Genomic DNA, 14581 nt, shown 5'->3' with positions numbered 1-14581 from the left:
TATTGTATTATGCGCTATGCATTCTTGTCTTTAAATTTTTCTCAGTTTCAATTTACAACATGGTAAATATCAATAGATATAATTCACATAAACCAAAGCTCTCTGGGGCCATCCATAATTTTTCAAAATGCAGAGACCAAAAGGTTTGAGAACCACTGAGTTAGCATAACACTGGGTGCATTGTGAGTTTTCCTTTTATTGCCTCTGAGCTGTCCTCCTTACTCTGTGACCCCATTCCTTGACTCAGTGGGTCCCATCCTCTGCATCATAAAGGATGAATTTTATCGTTCATTTCTCCCCAGCACCCACACTCTTAACTTTCACATGTTTAAAGATTCTAACCACCCAACATTACAACTTGGTAATGGTTCCTTTTCTCATGTCGCAGATCACCGCTACCCATGGGTGTGAGTGCACATCAGCCTAGCAGTATGATTACCTTACACAACTGATTTCATCTTGGTCAAAAACAAACAGGCTGGATTGTTTATGAAAACTGTACAGTCTCATTGAAGGTTAAAGTCAGACTTCGACCTGTGGGCTTGCTCTGGCTGGATAGTAACAGACATGCGCAGGAAAGTGACTGTGGCCTTGACAGGCAGCCAAGATCTGCTTTGCTTTGTCTTCAGTCTCTGGAAGGACAAATGCTCAAACACCTACTTCAAAGATACTGTGTCATTCCTGAACCCGAGTGTGATCACTGAATTTGTGAGTGCATTTTACTCTGGAAGAACAGTCAGAAAGGTCACTTTCCAATCTGGAAGTTCAGAGATCCCAGAGAAGTAACTAGGAATTGTTTCAGCTTCCTGCAGCAACAAAGTATGTGTGTGAGGGGCTCTCAGGGAGATGACCCAAACCACATGAAAACCCTACAGGAGTTGCTGCTACTGCTGCTCATGTGTCTGCCTGCACTGCCTCTGAGATGCTAGCTTCTCCTCTTTTCTGCATCTCCAAAGATGAGTGAACACCTCTCAGGGATGCACTTGAACCTGAAGCCTACTAGCCAGAACGTCTGAGAAGTGTTTCCAGGCATCTTGTCCCTATGGTTCAGGGGATTGCTTAGGATAGGGAATAAGCAAACAATATATCTCAGAATTGTATATCATGGCCAATCTGTGAGACAATGTGGCTAGTATGAACAAAGTTTCCCATTTAGATCCGTTGTTAGTGTTTGAAATTTCCTCTTAAATTCTGTTAAATATTTTCAGTGTAGCTGGTTGGGTGGTGCACATCTCTAAATCCAGTGGCTCTGGAGGCTGAGGCAGGAGGATGATGAGTTCAAAGCCAGCCTCAGCAAAAGTGAGGTGCTAAGCAACTCAATGAGACTCTATCTCTAAATAAAATACAAAATAGGGCTGGGGATGTGGCTCAGTAGTCAAGTGCCCCTGAGTTCAATCCCTGGTACCAAAAACAAACAAACAAGCCAACCAAACAACAACAACAACAACAACAAAACCAAAACCCAAAATTTTCAATGTATACTTTGGAGAAAAACAGCTCTTTGGGGAAAAAAAAATCTAAGATTACATGAATGAAATGATACAAAAAATTAATGAATGCTGTTAATATGATGTAAAAAATAAGTATTAAGTTTGAATAGTTGAAAAATTAGGGGGTGCTGGGGATGTAGCTCAGTGGGAGAGCACTTGCCTAGCATGCACCAAACCCTGCATTCAATCCCTTGCACTGAAAAAAGTTAATATAAATGTTGAAAGAAATAAGAGATGTGTTATCTAGATAAGCTTAGAAAGCATATTGTCTGTTTTACTAATAGTATTTATAAATTTTAAATAATATTAAAGTTGATAGTAGAGACTAGTTTACATGATAACTATAATCTTTGTAGAATTGTTTCATTCACTGATATTTAAACATTAAGAACTGTAATTTTAGCTATTTAATTTTTTAGGGCAAAAATATTTCAAGAAAAATATTCTGTCTGGAAATTTTCCACATCTTAAGGATTAACTAAAAGCATAATGTCAGCTTTGCCACTGTGTTAGTTAGCTTGTTATCACTGCGACAAAATACTTGAGAAAACCAACTTAGAGGAGGAAAAAATTTGGTTTATGGCTTCAGAGGCTTCATTTTATGGTCTGGGGCTCCATCATTTTCAGATCTATAGCAAGGCAGAATATCATGATGGAAGGATGTGGAAAGGGAAAGCTGCTTGTCTCATGAAAGCTAGGAAGTAGAGACAGAGGATAGAACCGTGGACAAGATATAGTTCCTGAGGGTAAACCCCCAGGACCCACTCCCTTCAAGTAGGTCCCACCTTCATCATTTCCCACTAGTTCATTCAGCTATGAACTTATCAGTCAAGGAATTTATTGACAAGGTTAGTGTCCTCGTGATTTATTGCTGCTTTGGAGACCAAGCCTTTACCACATTGGCTCATCTCCCAGTATAAGCAAAATGGGGGACTTTGGGGGATAGTCCATATCCAAACTATAATAACTACCTACCTCAACATTTTTCAAGTTACAAAAATATTAAAAAGCCAAACCTGACAGCATGCGAACATGCATGATAAACTATCTCCAATCCAGAAACAACCAAGAGTATGAAACAAACAAGTATTAAATAAAAATGAGGTACACCAAATACCTTTTGATCTTACTAATCTTATTACATGGCAATAGGTTTTCATAAAAAGGCTTTAAGGAGATAAGTGTTTTGAATTCTGCAAGTGAAATTTTTAATTTGTGAAGATGATTGCTCTAGTAATTTTCACAAGCTGAAGCTAAACAATTTTAAAAAGATTTCCCTAAATTATTTTGTTAGTTTCCTATTGCCGACATAAAAAGTTCAATATAAACTCAGTGACTTTAAACAGCACAAATTAATTATCTTACAGTTCTGGAGGTCAGAAGCACAGACTGAGCCCAAAGATGTAGGCAGGATTGGGTTTCTTCTAGAGATTTTAGGGGAAACCCATTTCCATGCCTTTTCCGGTTTCTATAGGCTACCTGCCTATAGGTTTTTAGTTCCTTCCTCCAGCTTTAAAGCCATCAGTAGCATCTTCAAGTCAACCTCTCTCTCTCCTTCCCCAACCCCTCTTCCAAACCCTCTCCCAGCTCAGGTGCTTTCCTCTTTTCCCTTGTTAGAACTCTTGTGATTGCATTAGACTTACCTGGATGAACCTGGATAATCTCCCCATCTCAAGATCTTAATTCATTATTGTGTATGTGCATGTGTGCATGTGTGCATGTGTGCGTGTGTGTGTGTGTGTGTGTGTGTGTGTGTGTGTGTGTTTATTGCTGGGTATTGAACCCATGCATACTGGGCTACCATTCTACCAATGAGTTACACTTCTAGCCCCCAAGATCTTAATTTTATCTCATTTAGAAAATCCCTTTTACTCTGTAATGTCATATGCTCACAAGTTTTAGTGATTAGGATGTGAACATCTTTGGGGCTATTGTTCTGCCTACTAGAGTTATAAATCACAAAAGTATGTTTCTGAAGGCATTTTCCTAAATTATATTGCTTTGTGTTAAAAGGTTAGTGACATCATTACTTAGCAGTGTAAAGCTGAAGGAACAATTTAGCAGCTGACAGTACTATTTCCCCTCCTAGCAGTCACATATCAAAATTTAAAATTCTAATAACTAAAATAGGATTTTCATAATAGCCACCAATCTACTTTCTGTCTCTATAGATCTGTGTTTTTATGAACATTTTATATAAGTAGAGTGATAAAATATATGGTGTCCTGTGAATGATGAGATTTAGGAGCTGAGGGGTATGGTCCTCAGGGCCCCGAGTCAGAGAAGAAAGCTGAGGAGTCAGCTCTCCAGCTTGGTTCAGGGACAAGGCCATATCCATGGAGTAAGGAGCCAGAGGCAGAAGGAGTAAAGAATGTGAGGTTAGGAGGACTTTGGGAGACTTAGGAATAGGGTGATTCAGAGAGGAGACACTTCCATGGCTTGGACACAGGGCAACTCAAGGCAATTATAGGGCTATTTGGTTACATTTGTTTGTAGAGGACTGTTGGTGGCAGTCTTTGGGGTGAGTTAGATAACAGTATCCCTGGTTGGGAAGACCCATAGGGCATATGGGTCAGGAGAGGGTGAAGCACCTATGCTACTTGTCTGGGAATAAGTTATATCTGCCGAGGTGGAGGGTTCACATTCAGGATCTTTTGAGGCAAGTCCGTCTGTAGCCATGATGCAGGAATCCTTTAGAGAGTCAGGTGCTGGCCCCAAGTGCATTCTTCCGAATTTCCCAATGCCTCCAGGGAGCAGCTGCTCACGGGATGACCCCTGCCATACATCCGCCTAGGAGCTCACCTGGCCACACCCAGCAGTTCTATTCTTAGGGGGCCTAAAGGGAGGACCCAGAGCTGCTGGAGTTCCTGTCCTCTTCCCTGGCCACCCCAACTCCTGCCCCAGCCAAGGAGCCCCCTCTTCCCCTTTCCTACTTCCTCCCTTACCCATAGGAGGATTATGTGGGGCTTTGCCTCCTGGAGACATTTAAAGAATGCACAAACATGGATGGGCGGTCTAGTACAGGGAAGTGCCAGCCTTTCCCACCAAGAAGGACCAAGCCTGATTTGCTTTCTCTTTTCCATAAATTGTCTCCAAGCACCCTATGGAAAACAGCTTCTGGAAGTGGCCATGGTCCCACTTCTAGGGATATGCCCAGCTGTTGGGAATAGTCAAGGCCTTTGGGCAGTGCCCCTATGTTTAGAAGCTGCCGTGGTCCTGTTTTCCTTTGCTATGAGGGCAAGGACTCCTTTGGACAAAACTTCTATCGTGACTTTTGTTCAGGCAAGAGTGGGACCTGGGATGAGAGGTCAATTTTTGGAAAAACCTCTCAAAAATTCAGGAGCAGCATGGAAACCTTCGTTACAAAAATGAAAAGCCAAAGATAGACTAACTGCCGCATTGTCATGGAACTTTTAAGACTATCTTGTGTCCAAGATAGTCATGGAACCTAGAAAATGCCAAGAGCATTTGAAAGATGAGTATTGGGAACTGTTCAAAATAACTATGGCGTCTTCATACAGTCAACACCCCTTGTTGAACATCTACATTTGGTGGGCACTGCTCCAGAAGTAGAGAAATAAGGGTCTTGAGACTCAAACAATTACACAAACAGCCAGACCATACTTGTAATATGATCACCAGAAAAGGCTGAATATTAAATTGTCTTTTTGCTTTGGTTATGTAAAAAAGTGTATGCTCTGGAACTAAAATCTGAAAATGAAACATTCAGCCATGGAATGCTAATGAGGGTTTCTTCTTCAAGGTCTAAAAGTGAATCATCTATCCAATTTAGCAGCTTATTTATTAATATCTCCACTTTGCCCCATAAGACTCTAAAAGGCTTAGAAGCTGATTTGTGCATTGACTGAGGTCAGACCGAGAGGCTACTGGATTTTGTTCCTTTTTTGCCTCCAGGGCCAGAACATGGAAGGAGAGGGCAGGTTTCTCCAAGGCCACCTGCTGGAGAGCCACCTGTGTGCTTATTACCAGGGGCAGTGACTGACCTCACCTGGCTCCTGCTGAGTCAGACTCTGGGGTTGAGGTGCCAGATGCACATTTTTCCAAAGCTCCTCTGGGGAATTTACCCACAACTTCAGCTTTGCCAGCTCGCTCCTCTGCAAGGACTCCTTCTTCCATGTAGGTTGTGGCTGGTGAGAAGGGCTTGGGTCTTCACCAGCAATCCCCTCTCTTAGCCTAAGGAAGACCATGGCCAGGGACACCTCCTATTCACAAACAAGCCTGGCCAACTGTCCAGTGGTGAGTTGGCCAGGTGGGCATAGCAGAAAAATGGGAATAGGGCATGAGCTGTCATCTATGGTATTGATTTTCAAAATGTGGTCCTTGGACCAGCTGTGTCAGTGTCACCTGAGAATGTGATGGAAATGCAAATTCTTGGATCCCACCCCAAACTCACTGAATCGGAGACCCTGAGGTTGGGGCCTAGCATCTATGTATGCTATGATTTAGATCTGAGATGTCCCTGCAAAGCTCATGTGTTGGTCCCCAATGCAGCAGTGTTTAAAGGTGGGACCTTTGAGAGGTGACTGGATCATGAGGATGCTAATCTCATCAGTGAATTAATCCATTGGTGAATTCATAACTTAATGGGCTGTTGGGAGATGGTGGAAACTTTTGGATGGGGAGGTCACGGGGGGTGTGCCACTGAAGGAGATATCTTGTCCCTGGCCTTTCCTCTTGCTTTCTTTTTTGCTCTGCCTCCTGGCTGCCATGAGGTAAACAGCTTTGCTCTACCACATGCTCCCAGCCATGATGCTCTGCCTCACCACACGCCCAGAAACAACAGAACTAAGTGACCATGGACTGACACCCCTGAAATCATGATCCAAAATAAATCTTCCTGTTAGGTTGCTTATGTCAGGTATTTTGTCACAGTGACGGAAAGCTGTCTAGCACAATGTGTTAACAAGACTGGCAACGAAACTTTTGAGAATCACTGACCCTTGGAGTAGACTTTTCCCCTAATTATCTTCTTTTAATCTCACAGGCCACTGCAGCCATTGACAACTCCATGTCAGAGAAATTAGTTCTCTAATGATGTCACAGAATCTGCCAGTAGCAGAGGTAGCAGCTACACCCACATTAGTTGACTTTTGGTTTCTTCCACTCCTCAGGTGCCCAAGAGCAATAAATGGTGAGCTGCAGAGGGACTGGGCCACCAGGCTTGGAGGGGTAGAGAGGGGTGCGAATAGGACAAGCAGCCTCATAACCATCGAGGCCTCTGGGGAAGTAGGGAGCCTCCAAGTCTTGGGCTGTTCTCCTATTCACCCTGTTCTCTGCATAGCCTGGGCTTCCACATTGCCCTTCCAGCATCAGGGGGCCCAGTAATGGTGTATGCAGATAAGAGCCTGGAAATAAGACTTTCATTAAAAAATATCCTCCTAAACTTAATTAAAAAATATCCTTATTAGTGAAGGGAAGGAGAGTTTGTGCCTTGGGAGGGAATCACTGATTAGGAAAGTCATGATTATGAGGTGTCCCTTCCTACCCAGGACCACTGTATGGACAAGGTGGTCCCTTTCCCTCTGACCATCTTGCTGTGTGGACAGTAGCGCCTGGTGTACTCTACAGATGAGGAAACAGGCTCCATCGGCAAAGGGCAGTCCCAGGGCTCAGCAGGGCATTTGAATGTCTAGACCACTGTCTTCTGCAGCTCACTGTGGGCTCTGGGGTGACTTGGGACTGGCACAGGCTGGTCCAGGCTTCCAGCAGCTGGGGCAGTGGCTGGCCTCTTTAGTGGTCTCTGTGTGTCCAACCCAGCATCCTCTCCTGCTGTACAAAAGACAGGTTGGGTTAATATAAAACATGTCTACACATATAAAATGTTGACTTCAAATTTGGATTTACTGAAGGCATTTGGGCTGGGGAATGAAGGGGAATGTATGGGCAATGGAGGTTCTCTGACGCCATTTTTCAATGATGAGAAAAAACTTATGCTTCCTGATTTGGAAAGGGTATTTACCCTGGAGTCAGACAAAAGTGGGTTGGAATGTCATTTCTGCTCCTTAACATCTTCAAGAACTTGTGCCTCAGTTTTCTTATCTATATAATGAGAACAGGTTTTTTTTTTTTGGTTTTTTTTTTTTTTTTTTTTAATAATAAATGACAGTATATGTGTTCCAGCAGTGACTGGCATAGAAGTACGGAAAAAAATACTTGCTGCCTTCTTTCAGATCTGACAGAGTGCTGTTTCATACAACATAAATTCTGTCTGTGGGGGTTTTGCATGTTGTTGATAGAATTACAGATAAAAATAAGAAAACTTATTATGCCAAAATCCAAATTGGCAAACCAAATAAAGGTGAATTTTTTTTTTTTTGCAGATTCTCCTGTTTACAAAACAAACAAAAAACAAAACCCCAAACCAACCACACGAAATCCTCAAACATATACAGAAAGATCCTTTCAATCATGTAATGATTTTATATATTCAGTCTTTTCAGGAACATATTTTCTGAATAATGCCAAGGATTAATGACCACCTAGGTATCTCCGGTTCAGAACCGCCCCATGTGGGAGGAGGAATTTGCCTAAATTAAAAAGCGTTAACCCTGAGCCTTTGAGATTAAGAAAAAATTCCACTTGGAAATTCTCAGCATAAATGTCTCATTGTTCTGATCTTGTGGCTATCCAGAAAATGCCTTATAGGGAAGTTGTGATGAAACTCCAGGAGAGTAATTCACAGGAGAGACCTCCTCACTGAGACTTACTGAGTTTCACTTGTTATCAAATTTGTTTGTTATTCTGTGGTATTGGGTGAGCTGGGTGAAGTCTGTGAACTTCAAAGTGTGGTCTGTGAACAGGCCGGGATAACGCAATGCATCAGACAAACCCACCCCTGCAAATACCAGCTTTTCCTGCCACGGCTGCAGCAGGAATTCTGGCCATGACTACTGCTGCCATTTCTCTGCTCTCTGAGTAACACTTATTATCCATTTTGATGTGAAATCGTCTTTCCGGCTGGTACCTTCAACATGAGTTTTAGCTCAAGGATTGGGAAAAAGAGTTGACTTCGAAGGACATCAGCCTTACCTGGGCACAGATGGAAATAAGGCCCTTAGAGAGATGCCATACCACTTGCATGCCGGAAGGTTTTCAGGCCACCTGGAGATGATATGTCCATTCCTCTGGAGGTTCTCAGCCTTGGTTGCAGGCCAGCTTTATGAAGGAGGCCTTTTAAAATGACCCATCCCCCAGCAAACAGAATCCAGTTGAGTCCTTGGATTGTCATTGCAGCCTGCCCACTTCTAGGCCACCATCATGGAACTGAAGTTCCCTCCATCATCCCCAACCCAAGGCAATGCATACTGCTTGAGGGTTCAGGCAACAGCTGACAGGTCTTATGCTATATTCCTTTCACATGCCAGGACTTTCCCATTTTATTTCAGCTTCATAAGCATTGCTTTTGCACTTGGGGAGGTAGTAGATGTGCCCCAGGTACCTCATGCAAGAATTTTACCAATGACCACACAAAGCTTCAGATAGATAGGAAGCTTATCCATGTTCCCATAGCTCACGAGAGAAGACAGCAGAATACAAAGCCCACTCTACGTTCTAAAGTCTGCGCACCATCTGGGTCTGTAATCTAGCCCAGTGCTTATTTTTGGTATAGGCCAGAGAACCAAGAATGCTTTTATATGTTTAAAAAGTTGTAAAGAACAAATGCAAAAACATGCAAAACTTTTAAAATGCAACAACAGAAGCTACATGTGGCCTGTTCAGCCTAAAATATTTACCATTTGGCTCTTCATAGAAGTGTGCAGACTTCCGACAAAGTCTGTGACATATGTCTGCTCCTGAGCTCACAAAGCGATGACTGGTGAGATGACACTGGGTCACTGTGTCCCTCCAAAGCTTTATTGTCAAAAGCATACTTCAGAGCCATTCTAAATCATGAATGTAACTTAGGTTTTCAAAGACTTTTGCAATCCTTGTTTTGCTGTGTGGTCTGCAGGTGGCATAGACTCATTTGAATGTGTCAGTGTTTGTCAGAACAATACAGACAACAGAGGGCTTTGTAATTTTTCACCTGCCACATTAATTGTTTTCTATCAAGGGCCTCCCTGAACATCCAGGCATGGAGGCCAAGAGCTAGTCTCCCTCAAAAATTAAGCCAGAACAATGACCAACCCAATGTTACTGTATTCAATCTTAATTGATCCTGGCAAGGGTCTGTGAGGTTGAAGAGAGGGTATTGTTATCCCAATTAAAAAAAAAATAACAACAACAAAAAAACAACTTTACAGATGACAAACCTATAGGGATTTGCACATGTGCACACAAAATAGTGGGGCCACAATTTGAACTTGGTGGTAGGTCTTCTTATGTTTTCCTCAAGGATGCAACAGCCTTATTATTGGCTCAATGCCCTGTGTTTAGAAAAAAAATACAGTCATACCTTTACTTTCTGTAGTTTCAGTTACTCACGGTCAACTGTGGCCTGAAACTATTACATGGGAGATTCCAGAAATAAACAATTTATGTTTAAATCTTGCATTGTCCTGTTCTATTCTGCCTAGGACGCACCTTATCCCTTTATCAAGTGTATCTACTGCACAAACTTCCAGCCACCTGTAACCATCTGAGATAGCAGATGGACTGTCATGGTAGGTCAGAGTTTGCATTAAGGGGCCTTTATTTTATTCAATAATGACTCCAAAATGGAAGCGTGTGTCACTGGCAGTTTGGATATGGCAAAAAAATCAAAAAGCATGTCCCAAGTGAAAAAGTGAAAATGCAATTAGATATTTTGAAAAAGAGAGCACATTCATATCACTATTATAGCATATCGTAAGTATTCTAATTCATTATTAGCTACTGTTAATCTCTTACTGAGCATAATTTGTAAATTAAACTTTATCATGAATATTTCTGTATAGTATAGAAAAATTATAGCATATTTAGGGATTGGTACTGCCTTCAGTCTCATCCCTGAGGGATAAGCGGGTAGAGCACTATACCCCAGACCTGGAGTTAAGCACAAGAATGGCAGGATTATGACTCAATAGACCCTTTTCAGGCTTACCCAGTTCTCTAGGGTTATATTTTTTTTTGTTTTGTTTTGTTTTTTTGTTTTTAGTTGTAGATGGGCACGATATCTTTATTTTATTTATTTATGTGGTGCTGAGGATTGAACCCAGTGTCCCACACATTCAAGGCAAATGCTCACTGAGCCACAACCCCAGCCCTATTGCTTTGTTTTGACCTTCTATTTTCTATTGATTGGGATGCTGTGTTACTCTAAGTAGATATTTGGTTGTAGAACAGCGATAGTGATGTAAATGATTCTTATCACAGTGCTGTGAGTTTCTCTGGTAGGACATATTACAACCAAGGTTAGCGCTTGACTTACAAGAGCCACCTTATAAGTCAGTCACTTTTGAAGGTAATTTGGCCATCTTACCTCATTCTTTCTTTCCAAGAGGTTTAATTTTCTGTTTTAAAATGAATCTTGACACATTCTACTGGTTCCTTCCTGGAGTTAAATATATCTTTGACACATGCTCTTATATATTTGTGTTTGTATGAGAGTTGTGATTTTAACTTTTTGAAAATTGTATTTTGACACCTTTGTCATGCCTGCAGAGGAAGTGCTCCAAAATCAAATCCACTAAACTAAGGTGGCCCCCATTGGGAGTTTGAAGTCTTTTCTTTGTAGGCCTGAGGTGGTGCAAAGCTTTGGCACAGCTAGGTGTAGCTCTTGGCTCTACCATTTAAAAGCTGTGCAATCATGCTGAATTATATGACTTCTAGTGTTTCCTCATCCTTTATATGCAGATAACACCACTGTTATAGGACGATTAAGTCATATATAGTAGAACACAGTGGTTGAAGATAACAAATTCTGTGCCAGGCTGCGTGGGGTTGCTCCTTGGATCTTGGTTGCTTGCTTTTCTACATCTGCGTGAGCAGATATAAAAAGTATTTAACTTTATTGTGCCTCAACTTCCTCATCTGTAAATTGGGGTTAGTCCTACCTTGTATGGTTAAACATGTTAATATTTTTAAAAAAGTGCTTGGAACTGTGAATGGTGTGTTATAAGTATATAATCAATGTTAGCTGTGGAGAAAATAATGATACTTATAATTAATTCTCAAAAGAATTGGTAGCTGTTCTGTCTTGGATGTGAGGTGTCCCTCAAAGCTCCTGTTAATGCAGGAATGTTCAGAGGTGAAATGATGGAATTGTGAGAACTGTAAACTAATCAGTGAATTTGAATGGACTAACTGGGTTGTAACTTTGGGCAGGTTGTGTGTCACTGGGGGCGTGCCCTTGGGGGTTATTATCTTGTCCCCCTGACTCTTCTCCCTCTCTCTCTGCTTCCTGGACTCCATGAGCTGAGCAGTTCTCCTCCTTCCATACCCTTCCACCAGGATATTCCACCATTACTTCAGGCCCAGACCAATGAAGTTGGTTGACTAGACTGAGATCTCTGAAATGGTGAGCCCTAATAAAAGTTTCCTCCTCTAAGGTATTCTTGTCAGGTATTTTTGTCACAGCAACCAAAAGCTGACTAACACAACAATAGCTGTTGCACATCAAGGATGCTGGGGACTGTGGGTGTAGTTCAGTGGTGTTAGTCTTTAGGCTAAAGTAACTCCATTTTGAAAATCAGCACCTGTCTACCCAGGCATGACATTCCCAGTAGGCCCACCTGAAAGAGTCCCTAACTACCGAAACCACAGCAAAGACATTAAGTAACAGTCACAGGGCCAGACTGGTTATTTTTTTTTTTAATACTCCATTGTACATGACTATAAAGTTCAGAAGTTTTTTCCTGCAGGTTGCTGCTCCTTTCAGAGGGGCAGCCTGACAGACTCTCTCTGTCAATAAACCTTTGCTTGAACTCAGAGCTGTCTCTCTTGTGGATATTTGTGCCAGTTACCCTAACAAGTGGTACCCCTTGCCTGGTATGCTGAAGTCCTGGGTTAGATCCCCAGCCTGCAAAAAGAAACAAAACAAATCAAAACCACATCAAAGATGTTCACCATGTACACCCAGTGAGAGTCATGGCAAAAGATCTGTTTCTATATAGAAAAAAAAAAAAAAAGTTCTGAGAAAGCAAGAGGTATGCTCAAGATCATCCACCCAGAACTAGAACCATGACTTCAGCCTACATTGTCCCATGTGCAAAGCTAAGGAGCTTGTCACTGTAGTCCAAGAACAGTCACCCATTCCATATCACAGCTCAGCCTCTTCCCTGTGGCTTTCAGTGATTCCCCTCACCCAGAAAATGTCACCCCCCTGCAGCTACTGCTGCTTCTGATTCAACTCTGCAGCGGGACAGGAGGAAAAAAGTCAGAGCCAGTGAAATATGTCAGGTCAGGGAGGGTCCCTTTTAGCCCCTAGGAGCAGGAAAAAGGTGAGAATTACCCCACCACCTCCTGCTCCCTTCCTTCACAGCTCTGTGCTAATGCCTGTAGACCAAGTCATTAAGGATTTCCATCCCAAGTGATGGAGAACAGAAAAAACAAACCCACAGCAGGCCACATACCCTACATACCAGACATTCCTCGGATGCTTTGCTTTGTAGGTGATTGGCCACAGACAGCCCTAGCTTATTAGTGGCAGACAGTTTAGAGGAGGGGGAGGGGGAAGACCTGTCCTCCAGCAGCTCATCCCAGAGTCTAGAAAAGGACTGGGATCTCTGCTGTCTGCGGTTAATCTGGATTAGTGGGTTAGCATTTTTCCACATCCACCAAGTAAGCCCTCTTCTGGGATCCAGGTGTTGTCAACATCTGCTCTAGAGGTGCATGACCCGGCTAGGAGTCATTTAAATATTAAAGACCTACTGTGGTCTGGCACCATGTTAGCAGCACAGAGGCTCTCTTGAGCACTTGAGTAAACCCCTTGAAATGGGGAAATACAAGGGGTTATCTTTGATCACATTTTCAGGATCGCCTTTATGTGGGTGGGAAGTGTAAGCTCGGGGGCATGGCTAGTGGCCAAATAAAATGGGATAGAAAGCAGCGAAGCAAGCTTTATTGGAATTTGGCTCTGGGGCGAAATTCCCAGCCCCCCGGGATACAGGTCAGGGTAGGGAGCCAGAGAATTCACAAGTGTCTGGGCTGCCCAGGGTCTTTATAGGCTGGAATGGATGGGGGTCCTGCTGAGTGACAGGTGGAGGTAAGGGTCAGTGGAGTTTTCCTGCCCATTTGATTTATCACCACGTGGCGCGCTGCCCTTTGCCTCAGTTGCTCTGCTCTCCGTCATATAGTTGCCCAAATTCCGACTGTAAGGGATCCCACGAAAACCATGCCGGACACAGGAAATCACATAAGGGAGTTTATTAAGCAAGCAAAGTGTCTCCCTGCAGGGTAAGAGAGAAAATGAGAGGAAAAGAAAGGGAATGAGAGAGGGTATGCGCTAGAGAGAGTGGAAAAGCGAGGAAGATAGAGAAAGTGAGTAGGAAAGAGAGAAGCGTGAGAAAAGATGGCGGGGTAGCTACAGTGAAGCAGTTGGATTCCACCGGGCTAACAGGGGACCAATAACGGAGGAGGATACTTGCAAGCTGACTGATGAACCAATAGTTAGCTAGGATGTTCACAGATTGACAAGTGGTTGGGAGGTGGGGAAAATGGATGCACCGGAAAGGGCGGGGAGAGCAGCTTTGTATTACACCGCCCTAACAGGAAGGAAAGGGGAAAGGGCATTTTGCAGAGTATAGGTACTCTGTGTGGAAGTGTGTGGCCACTTCCCAAGCTGGCTTCTCCTGAGCCCCCTGGGGCTACTGTCTGGAGCCAGCTAGGGTGCTTTGGCAGCACGCCCAACTTGGGCTGACTTACACATAGCAGAAACGTATTTGGGCAGAGAAGCCTGGAGGAACTAGCATTAGACAAGCTGATCAAGAAGACCACTACAGACAGTCTTTGTTGTCTACACTCTGCCATCTTTAGGGTGGGCTCCATTCTGAGGCTTCTTTATACATCCCTGCTGTGAGACAGAGGCCCACATCTTCAGCATCTCTCCTCTTCTTGGCCAGAATCAGGGAGTATGCCTCTTCCAGAACCAACCACCGGTAGGGGAATGGGGTTACCTTTGACCCGATCAGATCACTGTTGGCTTGAGGTCC

This window comes from Sciurus vulgaris, assembly GCF_902686455.1.
Source record: "Sciurus vulgaris genome assembly, chromosome: 2".
Taxonomy (NCBI): Eukaryota; Metazoa; Chordata; class Mammalia; order Rodentia; family Sciuridae; genus Sciurus; species Sciurus vulgaris.
The sequence above is the reverse complement of the archived record's forward strand: the minus strand, read 5'-3'. Positions refer to the sequence as shown.